Source organism: Myotis davidii, unplaced genomic scaffold (assembly GCF_000327345.1).
Source record: "Myotis davidii unplaced genomic scaffold, ASM32734v1 scaffold600, whole genome shotgun sequence".
NCBI lineage: Eukaryota > Metazoa > Chordata > Mammalia > Chiroptera > Vespertilionidae > Myotis > Myotis davidii.
Window position 1 is genome coordinate 2,225 of NW_006291976.1, and position 16,196 is coordinate 18,420.

Below are 16,196 nucleotides of genomic sequence, written 5' to 3' on the forward strand. Positions count from 1 at the left end.
CAGCAGAAAGAAATACAGGGTTACACAGGGGTGAAAAAGAGATCATGTCATGAGAAAACTATAATTTCCATTTTCAGCAAGTTTTGGACTCATTTATTTAGAGTGCTAGAAAAAAAATCATATTCTTTGCAGTCTAATTGAGTTCTACTGATCTAGCAGAGTCAGTCAACTTCGTCTTTAAAATAGTCCCTCTTGTCCAGGTGACTGGCTAGAGGGGCTGGCATAAGGCTTATAATGAAAGGGAGAGAGAGAGAGAGAGAGGTATTTTACCATTTAAAAACATTATTTATATTAAAAGTCTTTTTGTTGGTTTCAATTTTTAAATTTACATATGCAATAGTATAAATAGTTGTGCAAGACATCACAATAGTCCTGAACTTACTCCAATTCTCCTCCCCCTGGAAGTCAACATCTTCATCTTTTTGCTGATTCATTTCATGTTTACTTACATGTTTTTAAATAATTTGCTTGTATTACTACCTGAATTTTCAGGTTTAAGCACTATATTGACCTCTCACTATGGTAGAAAGAACTTATTTTTCTCTCCCTCTTTCTATCCTCACCCAAATGATATATATTATTGATTTTTAGAGAGAGAGTGAGAGAGAGACAAAAACATTCATGTGAGATAGAAACATAGATCAGTTGCCTTCCATGCATGTCCCGACAGGAGGTTGAACCTACAACCTGCGTTTGTATCCTGACCGAGAATCTAAGCCTAAACCTTTTGGTGTATGGGACAACACTACAACCAACTGAGCCACCCAGCCACGGCAGGTCTCTATTTTTTACTAGTCTTTCCTTGTATCCCAATTGATTTATATTTTGTTTTATTAGCCCAATATTCACGGTTTACATTAGGGTTATGAAAATGCTACGTCTAGTTGAGCCATGTAATAAACTGTGACTACTTTTGATTTTCTGTCCTAAATTTAATTTTTTTCTCACGGAGTAAAAATTGTCATCTTTTTGTTTGTTTGCCTGTTTTTCTAATACTTATCACTTATTCAACCCCAAACTTTGCTGACTCTTTAAAACTCCTCCCAAGATGTTCAGAGTCATCAGGTTTCCTAGTGGTTTGTTTTTTCCTGAAGGCATCTTTTATGCCATCTGACCTCCTCCAGTGTGGACTGATTGCCCTTTATTCCAGGTTCACAGACGTGACTTTGAGATGATAACCCATTCACTATTATCTGGATATTCCCCTGGGTTCTCCTGTTTCCTGGACCCCATGTCTTCTTCATGGGTAACCCCCTCATTTTGGTGAAGCACATCATCTGGAGGTGAATTGTTTGAAACAGACTGTGTCCAAAAATATCTTAATCTTATCTTTTCACCTGCTTGATAGTGGACCAGGGATAGAATTCTCAGTTGGATATAGTTTTTCTTAAGAATTCTGAGGTATTTTCTCCATTCTCCTCTAGCTTCCAATGTTGCTGATAAGTTGGAAAAGATCTAATTTCTTCTTTGTATGTTTCCTTCTCCTTGTATAATTTGTTTCCTTTGAGTGCTTTTCTTCTATTTATTTTGGACTCTTTCACATTTTCTGCCAATACTTAAGTAGGTAGGACTAAAAACTGCAAAGACTCTCTGAGAACAGGAGCGAGGCTTGCTGACTGTGCACTTCTCTGTAAGATGAGCCATTGGAACCTTTTCATTGGGGGAAATCCAATGTCAGTATCCTTTTCCCTTGTCCCTTCTTGAGTCCTCAAGAAGGCTCTTCCAATCTTCTTCCCGGAGCTTCAAGTAAAGGCTTAGCTTCCACTCTTCTGGAACCTGAGTGGGGGAAGAGGGATTGGATGGGAGATGGGTTCATCATCCAGATGTACATTCATTCAAATCCCCCTTTTGGTAGGCTACTTCTGCCTTTAACTGTGCCTGTGTTTCCCAGTCCAGAGACTCTCCAGGGAATAAACTCCAGTGTGCTGTTTAGGAGGGGGCAGGTCAGTTGTTGGCTGTGCCATAGTTGGGGGCATGGTGAGATCTTGGGACCTAACCATGTCTTTAAAAGCTCTCAACCAATTCTCCTTATTTTAGCTACTCCAGTCTGCATCCCCACTGCCAACAATCTGTACAGTATAAATCACATTAGCTCTTGGCTTTCCCTATTACCAGTTTAGGACTCAGCTTTCTTAGCTTTGCTAAATCAATTGCACTCATTATTTTGTTTTACAGCTTCCAAATTTATTTGTTGCTTCCTCCTCTTAATTCTCCTCATCCTTATGGCTTTATGCCTTAAAAATTCTCTCTACTGTCATTTTAGTAGGGTTTGGAGAGGGAACAAAATTAGATGCGTATGTTCAATCTGGTATCTTAACCCAGAAGCCCAGAAAACTTTATATTGAGGGTAAAGCAATGCTATTCCTATTACTTAATCTTGAACATCAATTGAAGCCAGGATATTAGATGCCAGATAGCATAAGGGTCTAGAACAGGGGTGGGCAACCTTTTTGTGAGTGTGTGCCAAAACCAGCAAAATCTCTGACTCAAAATTCTTCTGCGTGCCAACCCTAACTTTTTGAGAACATGTTATACCTGCTTGATATCTCTTAAGGTGTACGTATGTGAAGAACTTTGAAGAAATGATAAAATTCATTCTCGCAACAAAAACACAGTATATGATGATGAAAATACATTTATTTTTTAATGTATACATGTACACTGATAGTCCGACAGAAAACTTTATGACTCCATTTGATATTATCAGTGGGACTTTTGCTGCTGCATCACTGGTGACAGAGATTTTACATCAGGTTTCTATTGCGTGACCTTCAGAGATAGGCACGAGCTACTACTTTCATCCGTCAGGCTGGTCTTTAAGATAACTTGTTATGTAAAATTATTTATTTATCTAAGATGCACCTACACTGAATTTATCTGAAAAATAAAAAAGTCGATATTAAGAAAAAAATTGTAAATGGAAGATTATAAGAGAGGGTTTCGCGTGCCAGCAAAAGTTACTGGCGTGCCATGTTTGTCACGCGTGCCAGGGGTTGCCCACCACTGGTCTCGAATTTAGACACTGTAATTAAACCTGGGAATAAACCCTACTAGTATGTCTGCCACTTGCTGGGTTTTTGACCTTTTGACAGAATTTAGACATTGTAATTAAACCTGGGAATAAACCCTACTAGTAAGTCTGCCACTTGCTGGGTTTTTGACCTTTTGACATTTAACTAACCTCTCTCAGGCTCAGTCTTTTTTATCTGTACAAAAGAGATAATAATATAGCTAACTTATGAGATTAAAGTGCATCTACATATATGATATGCTTCTGAAATTGTCTAAATTCTAAAACATAGTAAGTGCTCAATAAGTTGAGATAATTTGAGTACCCATGAAAGGGCAGTCAACAAAGAGAAACCACAGAAAACAACTTCATGCCCTTCTGACTGTATGTTATTGGGCACTTATTATCCACCAGGCACTGTGCTAGGCACTAGGTATGTAATGGAGAACAGACTATAGTAAGAACACATGACGAATTGGAGTCTGATGGGGGAGAAAACAATAAATAAGCACAAGTAACTATGTAATTAAAATTTGTGGTTAAGTACGATCAAGGGAAAGAACAGAACATTATGAAAGAGAACAACAAAGAACAATTACTTTGAATGAGTCTGTTTGGAAAAGCTCTTAATGACTGAGAATATTGTCTATGCCAACTCCGGGCTAATGTCAAAGTAGATCAATGAAGTGCACATGCCTTGTCTCTATTCAAAATGAATTAAAATTAACCTGTAGCGTATGGGTCAGAGGTATTAGAGGTGTGATTTTGCTGTCAAGTCATTTAACTTCTCTTGGCCTTAATTTCTTCATCTGTAATATAGAGACTGGACAAAACAATCTCTGAACTTCTGCAATTCTGTGCAAATGTAGGACTATAAGAATATTATTAACAAGGTCAAGTATAAAGAGAACAGACTTTTCCTTGTTCATTCCCCATTATATAGTTTTATTACTGAATTTCATTTTTTATTAGTCAAAAATAAAAATTGTTGAGAAGTGATTACATCAAGATGTGAAAAATCTTTCCTCCTCTACTCATGTCATCTCCATGGGGCTGACCACTGTTAGTTCAGGTCTTTTCTGATACCTTGCTTTTGTCCACTTTTTCTGATATATGAAATTATGCTCTCAGATATGAAAAACAAAAATATATGGGAGACTAAATGATAAGTGACAAAATGTTAATAGTGGTCGATGTTGCTATTTTCCATTAGTTTTTTCTCCTAATATTTCTCCTTTTTTACATACTTTGCATATATTGCTTTCATAACCAGTAAAATTAATTTTATTAATTAAAATAATACTAGTTGTCATGATAAAAACACTTTATTGTATTCTGGAGGAGAGAAGAAAGTTATATATTGGAGTAAAAAGTGTGTGTGGAGATAGTTCTAACTAGTAATTATATATTGCTGCAACCAAATCGCTTGTGAAGATTTATTCTATGTATAGTTTTCAAAATATGACAGCCAGACCATATTTCAATCTCTGATAAGCAAGTAATATATTCACAAAGGAAAGTATTGGCCCTTATCAGCAAGTTCTTCCTTTCTGTAATGAGTTCAGGAGCAGGTTGCATTGAGAAGAAAAACTTTCCTAATATCTTTTAAGCAATTTATACATTTAAAATATCCTCCCTCAAAGATATATTTTTATTGATTTTTAGAGAGACACACAGAGAGAGGGAAATATTGATTGGTTGCCTCCCACACATACCCTGACCTGGGATCAAACCCACAACCTGTTGGTGTACAGGACGATGCTTTAACCAATTGAGCCACCTGGCCAGGGCTCTAACGTTTTCTAATAATTAGTAGAGTTGAAGACTTATCAGCCTTAGGAAAGGGGTGGTAGATTTAATATACTTTCTTATCTCCCTTCTTGTCTAATATTTTTCTTTTTCTTTTAGTTTTATTGTTTGTTAGGAATTATAAGAAAATGTATACTATATATCCATGCTACAGACCTTCTTATATATTTCTGTATTCTCATATGTATCTATATTATTATTCTTACCTATGGCTCTCTCTCTATATATACACGCACACATGCATATAGTTGTATTCCCACTGAATGATTCATTTTGGATTCCACCATAATCAAATTATATCAGGACTCTTCTAATTATTTGAGAAATTCAGGTAGAGTTCCATTATGTAATTGCTGATGAAGCTTTAGGGGACTGAGAATGTTCCATGAATGATGTAGATTGGATCAATGCCTGGATGCTATGGAATTACCATCAAGGTGTGTGAATTCTTACTTACACCAAGCATAGCCTATGAATTGAATACATAACCTTTATTACTACTTTCCACATTTGTTGATGCTATAGAATTTGTTGATGCTATAGAAGTCATTGAAAGCTATTAAAACATTTTATCAGTATGCATTTTGTCAACAAAGGTAAGATTGCATCCTGGGTTGACCATTGAACTAGTTGCGTGGCTTACTTAATTTTACTCATTTGAAAAATGTAGATAATAATTCAAACTATATTTATTCCTCCAGGAATTTTGTGAGTCTCAAGGCTTTGAAGAAGCCACATACTTTGAAAATCAGGTGCCATTATGATAAGTTATTATCTCAACTGTTCCTATACTATACTATAAAGCATAATTAGAGATTTGGAAAAAAAATAATTTACCTACCCTTCTACCTCAGGGTGAGAGAATTGGGTAAAAGTTCTTTGATTTTTAAAAAAATCTCATTTATTCTTAACATATTTTATTAATTTTTTACAGAGAGGAAGGGAGACGGATAGAGAGTTAGAAACATCGATGAGAGAGAAACATCGATCAGCTGCCTCCTGCACACCCCCTACTGGGGATGTGCCCGCAACCAAGGTACATGCCCTTGACCAGAATAAAACACAGGACCCTTGAGTCCGGAGGCCGACGCTCTATCCACTGAGCCAAACCGGTTAGGGCTGATTTTTTTTTTTAAGTTCATAAAAGTTTAGCTCTTGTTGTTTACCTCAGTAACAGTTTGTTTGAAAAATAGAAGCAACATATCTGGGTCAGCAAGAGAATGAGTACAGGCAGAAATCTCTATCTTCTGTTCTAAATGCATAGGGATGAGAGATAAAATATTAAATACTATATGCAATCACATTAAAAAAACAACTGAAGTAACCAGTATGAACAAATGCAGAAAGGGAAACGACAGAGGAAACCAGGGCCTGAGGCACAGGTTCTCAGGAAGCTGGGATTGGAAACAGGACACGTCTTCCTGAGGGCAGAGGTTAAACACGCTCCAGCGATGAAGAGGGTGGAGAACAAGTTTTTTCCTCCACATGGGGCGCAAGGGCTATTTTCTTTGCATTTAGATATCCTGTGTGCCCTGTGGTGAAAGACCGGGAAATAAATTCACCTATCCATCTGAAACCTACTTAGAGCAGCTGCTTTATCTGGAGAAGTGAGAAGGAGCACAGAATTGGGAATTGTGGTTCAGCTTTATCTGTATTTTAATTCTTTTATTTTAAAAAGACATAAAACAACATTACAAAGATATTAAGAATTGTTAATCTGTGGAAGGAAAATTTTAATTATGTTTTACATTAAAAGTTGTTTAATTTTCTAAAAAAAACAACTACAACAAATTACATCGTTTGCTGTTCAACTTCAACAGTAGAGAAAAACCATCCTTTTAAAACGTATTAATTTATCCATCATTTTACAGACATATTTTTATTCAATACGTTTTTATAGGGTGTCCAATATGTTCTGTGCACTATATGACTAGGAACTTGGTCTACAGGGGTGAGAGATAAATCCTGTGCTTAAGGGGAAGCGGGGGAGACGGACAATCAGGTCAGTGCAATCAAGTGAAATCAGTGGTGTATAGGGCTACATAGATCACAGCGGTCCATCCATCCCAGCCCTCAGGATCAGGGAATGTGATACTTGAATCAAGTATTATTGTTAATCTTCAAAGCGGGGAGGAGTTGAGGGCAGGTAGAAGGAAAGTTATAAGCAAAGGGAATGGCATATGCGCACAAGGAGAGAACATCTGAGAAAGTGCACGTTGGGGATTGCTAGAGAGGAGGGCAGTGGGTTTGGAAGTGAGATCCTGATAGGGCCTCGCCTCTGCAGCTGAAGATTGAACTTGATTTGGGAGTTACCGCAAACCATTGAAATTAGGAATCATATGTAGAGTGCAGAGAAGCCAATCTCCACCTGGCTGCAGTGGAAAGACAATTGGTAGAAAGCATGCACGTTGCACTATCTGTCCAAGGACACTGATGGGGTAGGGCCTTTCCCGGAGCCTCCGCGGAATCTAGTGCTGCATTTCACGACATGCCAGCACATATCTCATGTACCAATGGAGCAGGCCAGGTAGAAATCAATTTGTTCTGGGAACCAACACACCTCCTGAGAGATAATTCATCCCAAGAGAAGGAAAGTTTGATACAGGATCGAATCTTAGAGGTGAAAGGGGAGAAGCATGTTTTCTATTATTTCTATGCATTCCCCAGCTAAACTTCCCTATGGACTCATGTCTGGGAAGACATTGGAGTGACAGCAAAGACGTATTTCTTGGGTACCCCTCAGCAGGGTGTGACACACAGAGGGGTGCACACTTCCTCACCTCCAGTCCTCATTTTGCTCCAGAAGTTAGTGTAGCTTTGGCACCTCCAATGGTCTAAGCCAGTGGTTCTCAACCAGTGGGTCCTTTGGCGGTCGAACGACCCTTTCACAGGGGTCGCCTAAGACCATCCTGCATATCAGATATTTACATGACGATTCATAACAGTAGCAACATTACAGTTATGAAGTAGCAACGAAAATAATTTTATGGTTGGGTCACAACATGAGGAACTGTATTTAAAGGGCCAGAAGGTTGAGAACCACTGGCAGCTGTGGTACTCAGCAGACGTGGGTACAGAAGAAGAGATGTCTTGTGCTTGTGTTGGTCCTCAGAGGGAATGGTTGACATGTACGTGCCTGGTGAGTCCTGTAACATACAGCCAACGAGGAATAGAATACAAGAAGAGGAAGAAAATGTTAGCTTGTTGGACTTTCGTTAGCACAAAAGGTGTACCCATAAAAATGACACAGATATAATTGGTCTGAGGTTATGAGTGTTCTACCCCGGCAAACGAGAGCAAGAACTGGCTCAACGCAAGCTAGAGAGAGTAGGCCTGAACCACCCCTTCCAAATGCGCTGCCCAAATCCACGGAATACTAGCTCCTGGCAACTCCCCATTCACTTACTGTAAAAGTGTAAAAGGTTAGGTTACTCCCAGGCTGTCGAACAAGTGTCCAGTTGCCCTCAGAGATAGTACATCTCTCATCGAAAAGGAAACCTAGCCTGTAGCTTGCCTCCAGCTAATCTTCCACATTGCTGCATCTGGGCACTTCCGTTCTCGCGTTACTTTTACAGGCAGCAGAGATAGATTTCATGGTTCTCCACAGGCGCTGTGCTCTCTGCTCTGAGAGCCGGAGGCCAAAGCCAAATGGACTGGTTCACAGAGAACAGTGAGCAATTTTGCTTGGTTCTTATTATTCTTGCTGAAGCAGCAATGGTGTTATTCTGATGGACAGATTCTCAGGAGAGATTCACTGAAAATACACTTGATCCAATTCACTAAGGAACAGAATATTCAAGTGGGTGTATCTGGCTAGAATCTCCCTGAATGGTTTGGTAAGGGCACATCAAAAGATGGCTGAATTCTTTTTACCCCATCAGAAAAATAAAGCCAGTCTGAAATCTGGGAGTGTTTTGAGGGCAGATGGTATTAGCCTAGTAGTAAACATATTTTTGACTGCGTCTCTTCTCTCCCTCTCCCCCACCCCCACCACAGTAGCTATGTTTAATGTGCTGAGAGAAAGCTGTTTGCTTGCAGAATTTTATTATAGAGCAGAAATATACTTGTTCCAGAGGAGAGAAAATAAACTGGCTCCAAGTCAAATGGCGTTAACAGGTGTCGCCTCACAAAGCCAGGACTAAAATGGTGTGTTATACACAGGGCTAATACAACACTTTCTGGCTCTTGCTGCATCTATTATGCAAGACCGTGCCCCTGTCATGTTCCTCCTGATTATTTCCAGAGACTTCAAAGGGCGGCCCACATGTGCTCCCACACAAGGACACTGCTGGAGACCACATCTGCCGTGTCTGCCATGTTCTTGCTCTTTAGCTCACGCTCTGCTCTGCTGCTACGTAAGGCCTTCATAGCTTAATATAAACTTCAAATAAACCTCAATCGGTATTGCTGCTTCTGCCAGGCTCTGTGACACTTCAACAGAAGGCCATTGCACTGCTGGTTCCACAGATGCGCTGATGTCCGTGAGCTGGCACAGGCAGAGGCAGGTCCTGCCTCCCGGTCAGCATCGCATACTGTTGATTGAGGTTAATGGCTAAGAGAGTTATGGAATTTTTATCCATAGCTCCCTCTACTCCTAGAACCCAGGCTCCAAGCTGTAGAGAAGTAGGAGGGTCGTATGTGAGAACGGTGGCCACAAGAATGTGCTTCTTGGATCCGACTGCACAGTAACTGAGGTGGACCCTGAAATCACATTTGCACAGGGGCCGTGCCTCCCATGGGCTTCTCTCAGTGGGTGATTGAATGTGGGAGGAATAGGAGGGCGGACTTATCCCTAGAGACACAGGTGACTCTGACTTGAGGTTTCCTAACAGACTTCTCTGATTTTCCTTAGAACAGAATTGCAGTCTATGTTTCTACCCAACCTTCCTTCTCTCTCTCTCTCTCTCTGTCTCTTGCTATTTGATGACTCTCTACGTTTGCCTCCTCTTCCCATATTTTTCCTCACAGGCATTTCCCCTACGACAATTTCCTTTTGGACATTTAGATCCATCATGGCATCTGCTTCTCACAGGAACTAGACTGACACAGTGAATTAGTGTTTTGTGTAATGGAATGACTATCTATTCTCCCTGTTGCTGAACCACTTGTACCTTATTGGTCACTTCCCCTCAGAGTTTTCTCTCCCAGCTGGCTTCTAGGCCCTTTCTAAAATTTATTTATTTAAATAATATATTTAAATTAGTAGATTTGATGTTGATCTCAACTTCCACCAATCATGTGTGCCAGGCATACTCAGACATGTGAGGGTCTCAGTAGGGGAGGTGATGGGAAGGAGGCTCAAGCTGAGCCCCTTGCTATACATTGTAGAGCACCTATTACGATTCTTTGCCAGTCTGATGCACAGCTAAAGAAACAAAAGAAATACAAGAAACTGTCCCTACCTTTGAAATTAAAATCCAGTCAGTGAGACAAAAATCACACATGTGCCACAAGTAGGTAAGGCTGTAGATAACAACCATTGACTTTCAAAGACGCAAAAACGATGCCAAGAAATAGGGTTTCCTCTTTCTCCGGGCTTGTACTCTTGTGTTTGAAATGATAAAAGAGAATAGCGGAAAGCTGCCTGACCAGCTGGATGTGAAGTTGTGAAGGTGCGAAAGGGACCATGATCATCACGCTCATTACTGTGATGTGCTAAGAGCTCATCGCCTTTCCTGAAGCCCTTGCTGAGTTCCCCATTGTGTCCCGCAGTTGTAGAATTCATGGACTGACATGAGGTCTTCACTTTTACTCCTCAAACTAAGAAGGTAGATGGCAACGGGGAATAAATTTAAAAATAGCACCTAATCAGACACAAAAACTCAGCATTGATTCTCAAAGGGTATAATGTTTTTACATCTAAGAAAATGGATGGTGGTGATGGAGATGGGGAAGATAAATGCCAATTAGATCTTCAATACCACTGTTACTGTGAATTTATTTTTAATATTTTTGGCCCTTGGCTAAATTCTACATTAATAGGCATAGAAATTATGTCAATGATGATTATGTTCTCCAAATGATGGGAAGAACAGAATCTTGAAAGAAAGTTGATATGAAATAGATGCTGTTAAGTCGTGGGGTTGCTCACAGAAAGTAAAGAATCAGCACAATTAAGGAAGGTTGTTTTGCTTTGGCGCTGTGATTTGAAATCTTGTTATTCTCAGTGTCTTAAACGAGAGACAATAATGTTGTTGTTTTTTAATGGACTGGTAGGTCCTTAGGGTTAAATTCTTCCTTGAGCCTCTGAACAGTTGTCAGGTGACTTTGGGTGCCTTGCATGCTTTTCTGAAGAGGGTTCCATCAAATGAATGACAAGCTAAATTCCTAGTGTAATTCCACTCTCTTGTGACACCTCTGGATAAACCACTAACATGCAGACGCTTGTGAAATCTCCATCTGGAATTTGTCAATATACTGGCCACAATAGTCCCTGGTATAACATTGGATGAACTTAAACAGGGCAACCAAATAGACAGATTGAACTGACTCATAAATAAGCAAAGCGATTTTTCCTTCAAGTTACACTGAAGTTGACCAATTCAACTAAATTGACAGTTTGGTAAGCTGTCTTGTGATATGTTAATATTTCCCCATTGTAGTTAATATTCTCAATATTGTAGAGCTAATTCCTATTCTGACATGTATAAAATAAATGCTAGTCCCATAAGCCCATGGCATACCAACACATGGCATAGTATGAATAACCTGACTCTATACATGAATGAAAAAAGGGGGTTTTAAGGTATGAAATTCTTTCAGCAAATTATCTTGGGAATTTGAGATTATAGCTATGCAACCTCCAACATTAATAAAAATGTAACATAAAGGTTATTTTCCCCTTTGGGTGGTGAATTTAAAAGTAATTTAAATTTTCATTATTCTATATATTTTCAAAGAATGTTTGCAATAAATATATCTTTTTAATTGGACAAAAAAATAATTTTGAGTGGTTAAAAAAGAGACAGGTGTGGTTTGGCGACTAGGAAAACATTCCCAGCATTTGAAACAACCTGGCAAAGGTTTGGAGGCAAAAGACAGAAATCTGACTACATTCAAGGAGTTTGCCAGATGGCAACAGATAACTGCCCCTGTTCGATTTGGCTATGATTGTTACATACTATTTGTCACTTCAGCAAGCTATCTGTTTACAAGGCATGTGGCCACAGAATGTTGTTTTAAGATTACTCATCATTGGGCTTATTATGTTGAAATGAAGAAATGGAATGGAAAGTCCTTCAGTAATGTCTCTGGGGAATGAGAGATGTGTTTGTTTATGCCTTTTGGGAATGCATTGTTTTGATTGACCCTAATTGGGAATTCAGAGCGGACATTTGCTGTATTATCTAGAAAAGAAGGATCTGCTGAACAAACACAATTTGGGGGGTCATGTTTTAAAGTGCTTTTTTTTTGCAATGTCTCCTTAGTTTTCTTTTATTTATTTATTTAATTGTCTAAAGTTTTACATATGTCTTTGATGTGCTTTTGAGTCGAGTTAAACACTTCAGAGACTCCGTTCACCTCCGGACATCTGGGATGTTGGTTACAAACTGATCTTAACAGTCTAGTTTTAGTCGGTGTTTATATGTGAAAGTTACACAATTCTATGTATTTCCAATCTATATTCTATAACTTACGTGTTTTCACTAGCTTTGGCCAGCTCTCCTACCTCCGATCTATCCAAGTGACTGAGTTTTGCTGCATGAATTTGCTGCTGTATTAGTTTACTGACAGTGACATATAGACCATGGCTTCCACAGCTGTTTTGGATGAAACTATATTAATGTGTCAACTTGCAACATACAGCTTAGCTGGAAAGGCATGCGGAGCAGGTGACTGAGGAGATAACTTTCACTGCTTGGACTAAAGTCAGTGTTGAAGGAGCTAAAGATGCCTGTTGAATTTGGTGTGTGTGTGTGTGTGTGTGTGTGTGTGTGTGTGTGTGTGGTTTGGGGTGTGTGCGTGTGTGTGTGGTTTGGGGTGTGCATGCATGTGTGTGTGTGTGTGTGTGTGTGGTTTGGGGTGTGCATGTGCAAAGCAAGAACTCTTTAGACTTCAAATAGCTAAAGAAATGGGTAGTGAAACGAAGTCCCCTTTCACACCCTCACATGCTGACTATGGGAGGAGCCAAATGCAGTGCTGGTTTGTTGGCATTAGTCTATCATCGTGGTTTATGATGTTTTAAAAATGTGTTAAAGATATTCATGAAGATGTAAAAGATAAATTAAAAACCTGCATCAATGGTAACAAACGTCAACTGGAAAGAAAAGATTTTAAGTCCCGGGGGTGTTAATACAAATTGGTATTAATGGAAGAGAGTCTTAGTGAACATATTTCCATGTCCCCCTAAACACAAATAGCCTCAAACCTTTGGAGGTTGTTCCTCTGAGATGTTTCATCAGTGACATCACAGTGATTGCCACCTCCCTGGGACTACTTTAGGCCCTGCCCAGAGTCCCGAAGTCCAGACGGCCCAGAAGACAAGCAGGTTGGAACCTGAGTCAGAGAGAGGAGAGAGAGGGGGAGACGGGAGAAGCCTACCACAGCAGGTACGTTCTTGACCCTCTTCGGGAATGGCAGGATTCTTAGGCTTAGCCTACGGGTGTGTGTGTGTGTGTGTGTGTGTGTGTGTGTTACAAGTTGCAAATGAGAAAGGCAGTGGAATATTTACATTTCTTAATGAAATAGACAATGCTTATTGTACATGGTATTTCTTAAGCTATAAAGTGAATAGTATTGATTCTTGATTTCCTATTTTCCCTTCATGATATGCATTTTCGGTTTTTATTTCATCCATATAGCAATCACTTTGGATCATATGGTGTGATCTTGACTCCAGGGAAATTTTAAAATAAAGCCAAGCTCCGGCCAGGGGGGCTCAGTTGGTTGGAGCATTGGCCTGTACCCCGAGAGGTTACAGGTTCGATTCCTGGTGAGGACACATACCTAGCCTGTGGGTTCAATCCCCAGTCAAGGCCGGTACAGGGTACAGGAGGCAACTGGTTGATGTCTCTCTCTCTCTCTCTCTCTCTCTCTCTCTCTCTCTCTCTCTCTCTCCCTTCCCCTATCTCTAAAATCAACTTAAAAAAGAATTAAAAAAAATAAAGCCAAAATAGTCTTTGTGGCTTAACAGCAGAAAAATGAAGGTTGCTGGTCTGAATTTCTGCCTGACCTTGGTATTAATGTGTGTGAAAGTTAAATTAAGTCCACCCCTTACAATGAGCACGTGTTGATTGAGTTGATTCATTAGAAATTCTCACCTTAACTCTGTGTTTTGTTCGTTTAAAATCTACTTTAAAAATCCCAAATATTTAAGACCACCATCAAAGTACAAGAAAGAGTAAGAGGTACTTCACAGGTATTCAAGAAGTATGATGGGTAGCCTTTCAATTCAGAGACTACTGAAAAAAATGTGAAGAGTGCATAAAACATACAGTTTGACAATAATTTTAAGGCAACACCTACACAATTACCACCCAGATTAAGAAAGAGATCATTGTCAGTACCCCAAAAGTCTATTCCCGGTCACCTCCCCCTCGTTGCCCCACCATGTGTAATCACAATCTTGATTGTTGAGATCATCTTGTCCATGCTTCTCTTTATATTTTTATCATCTATATGTGCATTCCTAAACAATATGATGAAGCTCCCTGTTTTTGACTTGGGATAAATGGAATGATATTCTATGTTTCTTTTGTAAATTCTTCTTTTGCACAACAATTATATTTATGAGATCTACCCATTTTGTTGACTATTGTTATAATTCATATATTTTCTTAACTCTGTAGCATTCAGGTATATGAATAGACCACCCATTCATCATCCATTCTACTGTTGATAAACATTTGAGTTGTTTCCAGGGTGGGGATATTGTGAAAATGTTGCTGTGAACATCCTTGTATAAGCATCCTGGCTCATATGAGCTTGAGTTTTCTAGAGTAAAAGTGAAATCACTGGATAATAGGGAATGAACATGTACAACTTCAATTAAAAAAAGTCACATTGTTTTCTCAAAGCGGTTGAAAATTTACACTAATTTTGTTTAGTGAGGGCAGTAATTGCAGTAGTAACTTATTCTTGTAATCACTTCTATAGAAATAATCACAGTTCTAGCAACTACTTCCAATCTGCCAGCTCTACCTCTGCCTCTAATTTACTATATGTTACTACACAACTCAACCTCTCTCAAAAAGCCAATTTCTTAGAAAATCTAAGAGAGAATAATGACGATAACACTTGCCTGAGTTCTGAGAAGGTCACAGAGTTGTTGTGAAGGTCACATACCAAAAACTGTGGACAACTTTCAATAACATTTTCTCAGAATGTTCTTCTTTTTTTTTTAACACATGGAAAATATTTAATTGGCACAGTAATAAGAATTTCCTGGGTAAACTATATTTTTTAATTTACTAAATTGTTTAAGGTAAAATAAAATAAATCACTAATGTCCATTTTGATATAGGAAAACTAGCTCTTTCATACACTAGTGGTATAGAAACTAGAAAAAAATGTAAGAGGAAAATTTTGCAATAAATATTGGAATCCTTAAAAGTATACATATTTCTTATTTTATTTTTCAATTACAGTTTACATTCAATAGTATTTTGTATTAGTTCCAGGTGGACAGCACAGTGGTTAGACAATCGCATACTTTTTTTTTCTTCCCAGAATGTTCTTGTTGGGCCATGCTCCATGATCCTCTTTATTCAAGAGCTTAATCTAAGGCAGATTTGGTGGGACAGTTACTTTGCCCTCCATGAATTGTTTTAATCATTAGAAACAGACTCACATTTTTGCATAGCTCTGTATTTCTTCAGAACTTACCCACACGAGTGGGCATCTGGGCCAGGATTTCATTTTATTAATAAATTCATAAGGAAGAGTCTGTCTTTTATTCTCATGCCTTTGCCGCCAGGCTCCCTGCTGGGATTCATCACCTTCCTGGTCCCCTCTGCTCTGTGTACGTTCTTACACACCCTCTCTGCTTCCTCATCCGTTTATTGTCTTCTGTTTACTTTCTAAAGCATTTGTACAAAGATTTTCATTGGCAATTTACTACGTCCTTCATGTGGAGGGCCAGAAGACGGGTAATAATTAAGAAGAAAATGAAACATAAATCAATCATCACTGGCCATATTTTAACTAAGATTCAACAACCTACTAGTTGGCACCATCTGATTTGAACTTGTGTTTTATACCAACAATGAAATGATATGAAAAATGATCATCCAGCTGGTTTATACCATTAATCATTTGATCCACGAATAACACAACAAATACAGTAATTACAATGAATAATTCAGTCAGATTAGATGGTCAGGCCAAAACTTGCTAACAATCCTTTCTGCCCCCCTGAACTCCCACCTTTAGCAAATAA

General features: G+C 38.9%; 1 protein-coding gene across 1 annotated transcript in view; it reads left to right on the forward strand.

The window, feature by feature from the left end:
* Nucleotides 1-13,292: 13,292 nt before the first annotated feature.
* The window catches only part of SLN (sarcolipin), a 4,797-nt gene continuing 1,893 nt past the window's right edge, over nucleotides 13,293-16,196 (forward strand). The window contains exon 1 of the mRNA XM_006765336.1: nucleotides 13,293-13,368. The gene's annotated coding sequence lies outside the window, so the exon portion shown is untranslated. The remainder of the gene's footprint in view (nucleotides 13,369-16,196) is intronic.